Below are 12,262 nucleotides of genomic sequence, written 5' to 3'. Positions count from 1 at the left end.
TCTTTGGCTCTGAGAGTTTGCCCTAAGCTGAACAGAGTTAACAGAAGTCTTCCAAGTCTTCCAAGACTGGGTTTGTTTTCTGCTTTGTTCATCATCTGTTCACATGATAAAGAGAAAAGCTTTGCAGCTCCTCCTGCTAACCTTTCTCCCTTGATGTGAGAGGATACCAGTCCTTGATACCCTCAGACTGAGTTGAAAAATAAAGAAATTACTGGAGAAATGAGAATCTGACTATGACTTGTCTTGCTTGTTTTGATCTAATTCAGTTCTCCTGAGTTTGTAAATAAATAATATTGAGATACACACCAGACTCAGGACATAGGTCTAAATAGAAAAGCAACCCCTTTTCTCTCTCCTAGGACACACTGCATCACCAGTTAAACTGTTCTTGTCAAGAGTTGTGACAAAGTGGGGACCCACAGCATCTTTGTGCCTGGGGCTGGGGCAGCAGAGAATGTTGGGGGAGGCTGAAACACCAGCTGCATGATCCTCTAAAAGTGTCATTTTCTCTCCCTGAGCCCCAGTGAAGCAGCCAGGGCTGCACCTGCAACAGAAGCAACAGCTTTTCAGGAGCCATCTCCAATTTATTCCATAGGATAAGCTGTGTCTGAGTTGCCCAGCGACCTATGGGTGGTGGTCAGTAGTAAATGCTGAGAGGAGGAATGTGTTGGATCTGTCTATACTGTAAGTGCTCCTGATTAATTTCTACCTGTTATTCTCTGTGTTTGGAATCTTCTTTGATGCCCTCAGTAAACGTCAGTTAAGTGGCAGACCCTGAAATAACTTTTTTTTTTCCTTCCAAGTGACATCATTTAATGAACAGCAGTGGTGCTTAAAGGTCAAGTTTTCCTGGAAATGCAACAAATTAAAGGCAAAGTGGTGCTAAGTTGTGTGGCCTTGTGTTCCTAGGAAGGCTGTGCTATGCTGAGCTGCCTCGCTCCATCTGCTCTCTGCTAGCCCAGGTCCTGCCTGTACCTCTGGCAGTTTTAGATTCTACAGCTCTTGCAGGCAAAACCTTCAACCAGCAGCATTGCAGCAGGCAAGGGTGAGAGTCCCAGCGGGGCACTTCCCAGCATGGGAAAAACGCGCCAAAGTTCTCACTGCAGTGCTCCCCTCCCCTCCTATTAGGTTTTCAAATAACAGACGTTTCCCTCTGACATTGCACAAAAACTTCTCTGTGAGGTTTTCATTGCTTTCCAGACACTTTCCAGTTAAAAGAAACTTATAAAATTTCCTACTGTTTAACACCTGTTTAATATCAAGACGAGTGGCAACTCATGGCACCTGTGCTAGCGCTAAAGGACCACTTTCTAAACGTGTCACTTCCAGTTTCAGCTCCTGCTGTGCTGTGAACCAGGACACAGTGGCATCTTTGATCTCAGAGGGATGTGGGGAGCACAGGGATGTTGCAATTATGGAGACTTGCAGGAGCACAAGTTTGCTGTAGTGAGTATTCCAGCTGTATCCATATGCACCTGTAGCAACAATCAGTCAGAAGTTCTGGAGAAATTTCATGGAAGGTAACTATGGAATAACTTTACTAGGGCTTGTCACTCAAAACATGTTTATGTCTTGAATACATCAGCTTAAATACCATGAATGAAGTGGGCTGTTATTTCTTTAATGATATAAATACACAGCATGTGGACTTGAAGGTTTTTGGCACAGCAATCCTGCGAGTTTGTGGGTTATTGCTGCAGGGAACAGAAAAGCACCATGTTTTCAACAAAGTACAGTACTGGCATAAGAGCAGAATGATGCTGTAATTCCTGTAGTCTGCTTTGTGCTCCACTTGTGCTTTTTGACCTTTCCCAGCTCCCTTTGGCTTCTATATTTTTCCTTCTTTGTAACCAGCTCTTGCCCATCATGATCTCTATCTACTGCTACATCATAAGTACTAATTTCTAAGGCAAAACTTCTCAAAGCCTTTCTTTAAAAACCTGTGGCTGAAGAGAATTCCTTTGCACCAGGACAGTTTCAAAAAGCACCAAAATGTAGGAGAAGACTAAGTTTTTCTTCGAACACCCCTTTTCTTTGAGCATGTTCATTTTCTTTTGAAGTTATTGAATCCACAACCCTATTACACACATTCTCACTCTTGCCCAATGCACTATTCCTTCCCAAGTGTGGGTTTTGTGTATGTGTAGTAGGCAGTTTGTGATGTCAAAATCACAGTCAGTGCAAATTTTCATGGTTTTTGTATTGCCCTTAAGCTGATACTTAACTGTGTTCCTTTTATAAATCAGCTAACAAGTAGTAGGATGCTCTGTGGGGTCTCTTTAGTGAGGCATCCTTCAGACTCTTCCGAAACACCTGGAAGGGACAGCAAGAGAGTAACAAAAGTCTCATGGCTCTCTGGATAAAACCTGTGGTGCTGGGGTTTTTGCGAATTCACCCCATGCCTAAATACATCAGGAGACTGAAAAACATAGGCTTAAAATCCAGCCAGGCTAAGCTGAGGTTCCAAGTGAGCTCCAGTCTGCAAGCACCAGTGACGTCTTGTCCAGCTGGGAGCTGAAAAACTTGATCTGCTGCATACCTGCTCCCAAGGCTCTTGGAGAGTTCTCTGACAACCTGCCACATCCAGACATAGTAAGGTGAGCTAAGGATAGCTTAGGGTAAACTTCCATTTTTCTCTTCCCTTATTTGGACTTGCAGCACAGTCTTAACTTTTTAAATGGCTTTCTTTGTCTTGGCAGATTGCTGTGAGCTGCACCATACTAGGATGACATTTTAATATTAATCTCAGTGAAAGAGCAGTTTAGGGCTTCATGTGTTTTCTGAGATGTTCCCAACATCTGTTAACAATTTGGGCATGAGTGTTCATTTTTGCTTTGTCAATGGGCACACCACTATTCCAGTAGTCAGTAAAATCATGATAGGAAGGGAGGAGGCTGGAGACTCATTGCCTGCCAGCTGCCAAAGAAGCAGTGGCAGAGTGGGTTTTACTCCCTTCTGCTCCTGCTTCTTCACAAGAAACTAAAGCCTAAGTGCTCAAAACATTTTTGGTAGTGCAAGGCTTCCTCTGAAAATGGGGAAACATATTTTCACTGTGAAAGTGAAAGACCAAGCAGTGGCACAAGGTGCCCAGGGGTGTGCTGGAGTCTCCATCATTGGAGATATTTAAAAGCCATCTGGGCATGGTCCTAGGCAGCTCCTCTAGGCATCCCTGGCTGACCTCCAGAAGTCCTCTCCAGCCTTGTCTCTGCAGTGGCACTGTGGCGCTGACTGCTCCCACCAGGGCAAAGGTCCAGAGAGCCTATAGCCGTGGATGACAGGAATGGTGGCACTGACTGCCCATTTGTGCCACAAAGACCCTGTAGTTCTTCTGGGGCTCTTCAGCCACCTGCTGCTGGAGTTACAGCCCTGGCAGGAAAACTCATGATGGCCACTGACGTGGCTGGCATTTCCAGAGCAGCTCCAGTTACATGTGCCAGACCAGGGTCAGACACAGGGCGGGTGCTCAGGAATGTCCCTCTGGGTCCGTGTGTTTTGGTGCAGCCTGTAATTTTTTGTTCCTTTCTAATTTTTGTAACATGAAGAAGCAAACACGGAAAATCTTGTTTCAAAGCCCAGTTTGTTGTAAAAGATCAGGAATGTCAAGGCTGTGTAGCTGTAGTTGTTTGGAGAGCTGTTAACAGCCTGGAGGAATCTATGCCGGGTTAGAGGTTTGCTTGCCTCCTTTTTAAAGCTTTTCCTTCTGCTCACAGCTGGGATTAAATAAAGAAAAATAGGAAAGGAGCTTTATTAACAAGAAGCACTATAGGGTATTTTTTTTCCTTTGTAAACTTTTTATAAGCAACTTTTTGTCAATTGTATGACATTTCTTCCTGTGGCTCGTTCCTTCACCTGGCCCAAACGTCTCCCTCTGGCCACCTCACACCTGGAGACTGTGGCTCCACCATCCACCTTCCACCGGCTCTGCTCAGTGTGCACGTGCCTGACAGTTCAGGCAGTGGCTTTGGCAGAGATTTGTACCTTCTGACCCCCTGTTGCACGCCAGTTCCTGCAGCAGCCATGGTCTCAGTGAGCTGTAAGAACGCAGAGTCCTCCCCACATGGATGAGCCGCGGCTGCACTCACAGTCCGTGCAATCCTCCATCCTCCCTTCACCTGTGCATGACTTGCAGGGTGGACAGTCTGGGGATTTTTTATCAAGTTCTCTTATCTGCAGAAAAATGTCCTAAGTTGCTCTCTCATCCTGCCTTTGAGATGCATTTGTTTCTTGGTGTGGATATTTTTGTCTTGTTTTCATTTTTTTTATTACCTTGTTATTTTTACTACTTGCTTCATTTTACGAAGGCTTTTGCTGAGCCTGTTTTCCAGAGGGGAGAAACTCCTGCAGATGCTGCTCACCCTTCTCAGCATTCCCCACCCCGAGCTTTAGCCTGATGGGCTTATCTCCTTTCTACCCTGTGTCCTGGCAATGTAATATTATAGAAAATCCATGACAGAGCCCAGCCAAGATGAGTTTATGCCAATTGCACAGGCTTTTTCTGTAAAGACATCATCTTGCTCTTTTGAGTAACTCTGTTATTTGAACTAGTGTGTAAATCTTGGCAATGCAGTGGGGAGTAATAAATAATTAAACAATTCTTTTGACAAACAATAAAGACATACCTTTGACATTTTTGGTTATATGAACATGTTTCTTGTAAAAGCTTTATTTTACATACTTTAAATACAGGAAATATTAATTTCTCCAATGGCTCTGTTACAGCGGGAATCTTCATCTTGTTTGTCTGCACAGCTTTGAGTAGGGTCATTGAGCCAAGAAATTAATTAAAGGGACCTCTAAAATTAAGGTTTCTGGAATAACTTTAATTTGGTCCTTTGCCCCCCACAGTGTTTGTGCCCCACAAGGGGAGGTGTGGAAAGCTCATCTGGCATCTCATGGCCCCTCAGTGGGCCCACATGCTGTGGGCACTGCATGTTCAGTGCAAAGATATTTTAGCTGGCAGACTCCAGCTGGAATTTATTGCCCATGTGCAGTCTGAAAGTTTTCACAGACTCAAAAATTGGCCAAATTTGGTCAAGCTGCATGGAAATGACAAAATCCCATCACTAACAGGAGACCTCTGGGCAAGTTTCTGAATTTCTGCCTTGAACAATAGATGTGCTAATGCTCCCCAGTGAAAGCCTGTCACCACAGTGTCTCCCCCTGAGCTCCTTCTGAGGTTTCTCTGAGCAGGTTTTGTGACAGTGCCTCTCAAACATTACAAACCAAAGTAGAAATCCCACACAGCAAACCTTGTCAAACTTTTCTGCTCTTGATGGGTTTATAATCCACTGGAAAACGATCTTGTATTAAAGAACTTTGGACTGCCCACAGTACTCATAATTATAAATGCTGAAATGCCTTGGGAAAGGGGTGGAGGGAGGTGAGTGATTCTTGCTGAATGATGGGAAACATGAAATGCAAGGTGAGGAAAAAGAAATGGAAGGAAATAGAGAAAAGAAAGAATTATTAAAAGAATCTAGAGGTAATAGCAAATTGCAGCCTTTACAATGGAGGAGAAAACCCCAAAAGTGTGCCAGTGGTTGAGCTGGGATGAGACACCCCAAAGCACTTTGCCTCATCATGTCCTGCTCCCAGGTCATGGAAACTCACAGCTCGTGCCAGGTACTGTGACATTAAAGCAGCATTTACTTCCTCTGGTGCAAAGCTTTTTGTTAAGTCCTATGTGTAAGCAGGAGCTGCTTTCAACCACCTTCTAACCAGAGAGCTGCTCTTTGGTCCAAGCTGGAGTCCTGCTCTGTGAGGGTGAGCTGGGCTGCAGAGGAGATGCTCTGTGGGTGAGAACTGAACACACTTCATAAGCATGGTCTGTGCCTCTGGCACTCTCCTTTTTCTTCCTTGCTCACTTGGCTTATCATCTCCACCAGCACACAGGTCTCATTTCCTCTTCTTCCCCTCCCTGCAAGCGGCTATGGCTTCGGTGAGTCATCAAATACCCACGTGGGGACTGGAGGAAGATGGTGATGTGGTGCTGACTGGAGCAGAGGGAGACACACAAACAAAATATTTTCTGCCTGAAAGACTCTGGCCAGCACTACTGAAGCCAGTGCTTGTCCCTGTCCCACAGAGAAAACTCTTCTTGGCTCTGTGCAGGGTCTGGGGGTCACCAGAGACCTCTGCTAGGGATTAAGAAGAGGACCAAGAGCTCATGGCCGCTGCAGGGAGAGACAGAGTGAGCCTCAAGTGATCCTTTGGGGATGGGATGCAGCATCTGACTGAGATACTTCCCTGTGTGAACCACTTCACAGTGCTGATCTGTGCTGACTCACAGAGCTGAGGATGCACCTTATTTCAAGCTGCTCTGCACTCTTAGGCTGCCTTTCAAATATCTTTCCTGCAAAGATTAAAGATGCTAAATAGTAGGTCCTACAGCTGCCTCTCAGACTCCACTCTCTCATATATTAATCCAATAACATGTAAAATGATAGACAGCAGCTCTCAGAAATGTCATACAAAGTGCTCATTTTAAAAAAACCCAAAACCAGTCGAGTTCTCAAAATAAAACTAATATAACTCACAGTGCTTCTGTCCCCAGTATCAGAAGGCTTAACTCTGGGAGACATTTAGGAACAAGCAGTGTTTAAAAACAAAGGGGTTAGAGGTGCAAAATGTAGATCCAGACTGCATGGCCACCCAGGCCTGGGGTCCAGGCTTGGGAAGGATGGAAATCTCAGAAACAGGCAGCTGCACGGACTTCATGAGCATGAAGATGCTTCTCCTACTTTCGGACTGTTGAGGCCTATAAAGTACACAAGAATTTTTAAATAGTGCTGTGGAGTCAACACACCATTTTATTAGTAAACCAGCTGGGATGAGTGGTGATTGTTTACAACCTTAATGAATCTGTACCTCAAGACAGGAGGACTGCATATGAAGTTTAATTAAGATTTGCAGAGGACTTTCTGCTCTCATCCACCCCCAAGCTGCTGGTACAACATTGCAGGGAGGTTGAGACCTCACTGCTGAGCACAGATGGTGGAGATGCAGAGGGTAGCACCCATCTGGGAGCAACATCAGCAGCAACAACACACTCAAAATCATCTCTGTGGGGCTGTAGATGTGTTAACATCAGCACCAAGGCTGTGATCAAGGTAGCCAGTCCAACACAAACCAGCCAAGGGCAACTTCTCAAAAAGAAGGTATTGTCTGCACACTGCTTTTATGCACTTATACATCATCATGTGCCAAAAGGAGAAAGGGGAGAAATTTTAAAACATTCCCTTCTTTCTCTGTTTGCTCTGGGAATAGATAAATATTTCACATTAACTATGTTCGTCTGCCAATTTTTGTCGTGAGAGCACTATCTCCGAATTGTAGAGCCTGTGAATTATAGTGGTAAACGCTGTATTGCTTTGACCTTTTGAAATGTCTCCAGCATGACTGGCTGCCTGTCCTCCTCTTCCCCCAGAGGTCAGGCAGGTTGTAAATATAGGCGAAATGGAATAGCCAGATAATCAAATTGAACCCATTTCACTGCAGTGCGGTGCAATCACAGCGCAGCGAAATTCCATCAGCGTCGGGGGCTGCATCTCGAGTGCCACGGAAATCGCTTTGTAACTGTCCACACAACCCGAGGAGCAGGGCTTGTCATCTGCCACACTGTGGGCTCTGCATTTTTAAGCCTCCTTTAGCAAAGGAAAAAAGAAATCCCAAAGCCGCATAAAAAAGGGTAAGGAATAGGCTGACATTTAAAAAAACACATCATCTGAAAAAAATTACCTTGACATATAGGATGATTGATAAGTTATATTTGCCTTGTTGCTGGGTTGCTTTTTTTCCTTTTCTTTTAAAGACTCAGAAATGCTTCCTCTGCTCCAGTGCAGATAACAGAATTGCTTGCTGCATCATCTGAGTATGCCTTCTTCAAAGAATAAGTACTTTAGTCATTATACTAGCAACAGCATTGAAGTACAGCACATAAGTAGTGGTACAAAGAGCACCATAACTCTTGTTATTCATGAGGATGGAATTTAGGAGCAATGTCCCTTGGTCAAGCAAGACAAAAATCTGGAAGTTGAAATCCATATAGATGGTTTTTTTGGTAGGAGGAGCCAAGCACAGCACTGTGCTTCTGTTTCTTGCAAGCCCAGAGATGTTAGCAGTGGGGTAGCAGGGCATAATTGATGTTTACTTACAATCAGCATCTTTCTGTGCCAGCAATCATGGCAGACTGAAACTAAGCAGGGGAACCAGAAACCCTGCTGCTTTCAGCTGTCTGGAACAATAATTACACAGTGCCACGGCACCTCTGGGAGTCTGGCACCATTTATCCTCCCGGCTCTCGGCGTTGGTTACCTGCCACAGAGCAATCCCCAAAGCAACCAATCCTCAGCATCATTTTCATACAAAAGGTGGAGAGAATGATAATGGCTATGCTATTGCTCTGCCTTCAGAAACCCGGGCTGATGGCTTAATTGAGGTTAAAATAAGCTCCAATCAGAGAGGTAAAAACTTAACAGGGCTACTTAATCTTATATAAATACAAGAGAGATACAAGTGCATGAGGAGAGAATAATAACTGACTCTGGTGAGGTTTCTATGGAGAATAATCATTAGCCAAGCAGTGAACAGATTGGACTGGGAACAGGCTATTTAGCATTCATGCCCTGGTGGTAAAGGCTTTGAGCTGGAGCCTAATTTGAATTTTAGGGTTGGGTTAAAAAGAATAGAAAAGAAAAGAAAAAACCCACCCTGTCTGGAGCAAACAGCATCAACCTAATTTTTGCCCTAGACTGTGCCAAAGAAATTCAACTGACTTTTACTCTGTCACCTGAGTGCACACTGTCAAATACAAGAGAGAAGTAATTGCAGGGCACGAAGGCTTTCCATTGTCTCAGGAGCAGGAATTTGCCCAGCCCAGGGCAGTGTCCTCAGCCCTGTTTGTACCTCCTCCCTCTCCCCATACTCTTTGTAAGGCTGAACAGACAGCTCAGCCTGCTGCCTTTCAGCAGCAGCACTGGGCCAAAAGAAAAAAAAAAAAAAAAAAAAAAAAAGTAAAGAGGGTTTGATTTTTGCTTTACATTTTCGTTCTCAGAAATATTTCCCTTTTTAGAGCTTGAAATTAAAATACTTACTCTTTCACAAATCACTGCAAAGGTTTGGCAAAACTCTGATGTTTTTATTTTTCAGACTTGCAGATTGTTGCTTATCTGTTTTGTTAAGCTAAATTAGATGTTAGATTTCAGAAGCATTTGAAAACACTTCTTTCATGCAATGGCCCTTCAAATAGGAGCTATAATTTCAATCCTTTTCTGCACTGGTTTTTTTTTTTGGTTTTTTTTGGTTGGTTGGTTGGTTGGTTTTTTACCAGTTGCTTGCAAGAGTGGTTTATGTTACAGTTGCTTTCTTTTAAACAGACAATGTGAAAAAATGCAATAACTAGCTGGAGATGTGCAGATCCTGCCAAAGAACATTTTCTGGGCTCTTTTTTCCATAGTGTGTATCCCAGAGATGAAGTGATGTCTTTCCCAACCAGCAGCTCAGCTGACACAGTCCCATACCAGCTGCAGCTGGGCCTGGCCTCTGGATCTCTACTGGGGACAGATGAAGTTAGAAGCATGTATGATACTGCTGACTGTATTTCAGAGTTTATTTATTTTAATGTAACTCGAGATCCAGTCTCTCCTGTTACTTTTTACTTGGCATTTAGTAAAGCATATCTTGTTACTATACAATTTCAAAAACTTGTTGCATGTACCGTGATAGAATCTGTGGTTTGCTAGGGGCTTCTTCTGTGTACTTACTAGCTTTGCTCATACCTCCCTATTTTCCTGATCTTAGCTGGAAGTCCTTCAGCTTATGCCCATCAAGAGATAAAAATAAACTGTGGGCTGCAGCTCGGTGTAGCTGGATGCTCCATTACTGTTGCAAAGTACAAGAGTCCTCAGGAAAGCAATGAAAAATTACCCCTCTGCAGGCAGTGAAAAATGTCAGGAGCCTCATGGTCTCTGAGGCCTTAGCAGAGAATAATTATGCTGTGAACAGATTGCTCTGTGCCAGAGACCTCGCAGCACGCTTTAAGGGAAGACTATGAGACCCCCTTAAAAGGGAGATCAGAGCCCTCACATGGCACTTTTTGGGAGAAAGCAGGTGACCATAAAACACCATACTCCCAGACTGGCTGCCTTCACTGAGGTGAGTGGTCCTGCGCCTTCCAGGACTCCGTACACCCAGGAAAATACAGGATAAATATGATCCAACAGAAAATTGGGTGGGTATTTTTAACAAACTGAGCTGTGACCTTCATTCTACTTGTAGCCAACCACTGGACAGCAAAACAAACAGGAAACAAGTGTGAGGTCTCAGGCAAGGAGAGAACTTGGCCTGGGAATTTTCCTGGAACACCCACCTGCCCCTGTGCTTGTAAGCATTGCCTGTCCTCTCCAGGGCACTCCAGGCAGAGGATCCAGCCCACCCTGGCCCAGGATGTGCCTCCTGCTCGTGCCCATCATGGTAAGGGCCAACCCAGAACTTTGCCCTCATTGTTGTGCCTGGTGCTGGGGCTCTCCTGCCCACGGGGAGCTGCATCCAGTGTCTGACTCCAGAAGCAGGATGAGAAGAGGGAATTTTTTGCAGCATGGTAGCATTCATAAGTGTGCTCTGCAGAGGAGATGTAATGAGGACGAAGACCAGGACCAAGGATGACCAATGTGATCAGGTCAAGGCAATTCTGAAGCAATTTGTGCTTAATGGGTAACAGGGGCCAGAATTTGTTAGATATTTCACCTCCCTAGGAAAGGGTCTGACAGAGCCAAGTTCATTATCCTGGGGAAAGGTGACAGTGCTGTTCTGCCAGATTGAACAGGAGCAGGGTTAAGGTTGCAAAAAGAGGGCCAGAGTCCTCCTAATTGTGTCTTCCCTCTCTTTTCAGTGCTTTAATTACAAAATGTGTTTGTGCAAGACTGTGAGATGCTGGGCAGCTTGGTGGGGAGCAGAGCTTTGGGGGCGGGCAACAACTTTGCCCAGGGTTTGTTTGCAGGGCAGGTGGGAGGGGGCCCAGATGGTGGGATCAAAGGAGCAGTAACTCACTCACTTTGACTGCACCATCTGCTCTGCCCTGGGTTATAATTTCCAGCTCTTTCAAGTTCACCCAGGGTTTGGTGACTTGTTTGGGGACCACTTTGTGTGAATAAAAAGGGAAATGGAGGCTCTGCTTTGCAGACTTTGAATTTCTGTCAGGAAGGGAATTGGCCATATCTTCCACACAGCAATGCACTGTGGGGAAATCATTGCTAGACCCCAAACTACCACTGAATGGCTTTACAGGGTTTGAATTAAAGGCTTTTCATGGGTTCCTGTAAATGACAGGAAGTTCAGCTTTGTCATGCTCTTCCTGGTGTTGCAGGTGTAGTGTTGATCACCAGCTCATGTCAAATAGTGATAAATGGCACCTCTGTTCATTCTTTTAATTTGTCAGCCAAATCTTCCAAACTAAGCCAAATGTGCTGGTACCTTATTTTTATCTTAATCTTGGTTCTGAATGTTCAGAACCTTAATTTTTTTGTACATAATTGCAAGATGCTGAGACCCGTTACAAAGTAAAATAGCTCATTGTCACAACAAGCTTTGTTGTGACAATGAGCTATTTCAAAATAATAATCAAGCTAGATGTGTTTGGTGTTTCTGTGTCCAAAACCTCTTCCAGCTGCCACAAGGTAGCTAACAACATGGTCCTTCAATGTTGACTTTCATGCCATGAGCAGAAAGGTAATTCCAGCTTTTCCTTCTCTGTCCATGCACAGCTGGTGGGGCAGCTCTTGCCCAGGTGACCTGACTCATGGAAGCTACAGAGCAGGGCAGGACAGCGTGGCAGATGTCATGGTTACCACTGTGGGAGACACAGAGGAGAGGGTACTGACAAGAGGAGGGAGGGGGAACCCCAGGGTTTTCCCATTTTGTGGCCCTGGCCCCACCCAGGATGTTTGCAAGGCTTTGCAGGGCGTTCTAGGGAGAGAACAGCAGGGTGGGCCAGGGCTGCTGCTTTGGTGACAGCTCCTGAAAGCCATTCTTCTTCTTCTTCTTCTTCTTCTTCTTCTTCTCTGTCCAAAGTCTGGTTTTGAGGTTTAGTGCAGTCCCTCTGCAGTGCCCTGGTTTGCCAGTGCTGCTTAGGCTCCCTCACCCTTGCACACAGCCCAGCCTATGGAGCAGCACTTTCTGCCAGTGCTCTGGTCCCTGGCACTTCAGAAAAGCTTTGGTTCACAAGGATAACAAGAGTTGCAGTTACCAACCTGAGTGTTGACATCAC

Source organism: Pyrgilauda ruficollis, unplaced genomic scaffold (genome assembly GCF_017590135.1).
Source record: "Pyrgilauda ruficollis isolate IOZ18807 unplaced genomic scaffold, ASM1759013v1 scaffold12, whole genome shotgun sequence".
In the NCBI taxonomy this organism is placed as follows: domain Eukaryota; kingdom Metazoa; phylum Chordata; class Aves; order Passeriformes; family Passeridae; genus Pyrgilauda; species Pyrgilauda ruficollis.
This window is presented reverse-complemented; position numbering follows the sequence as displayed.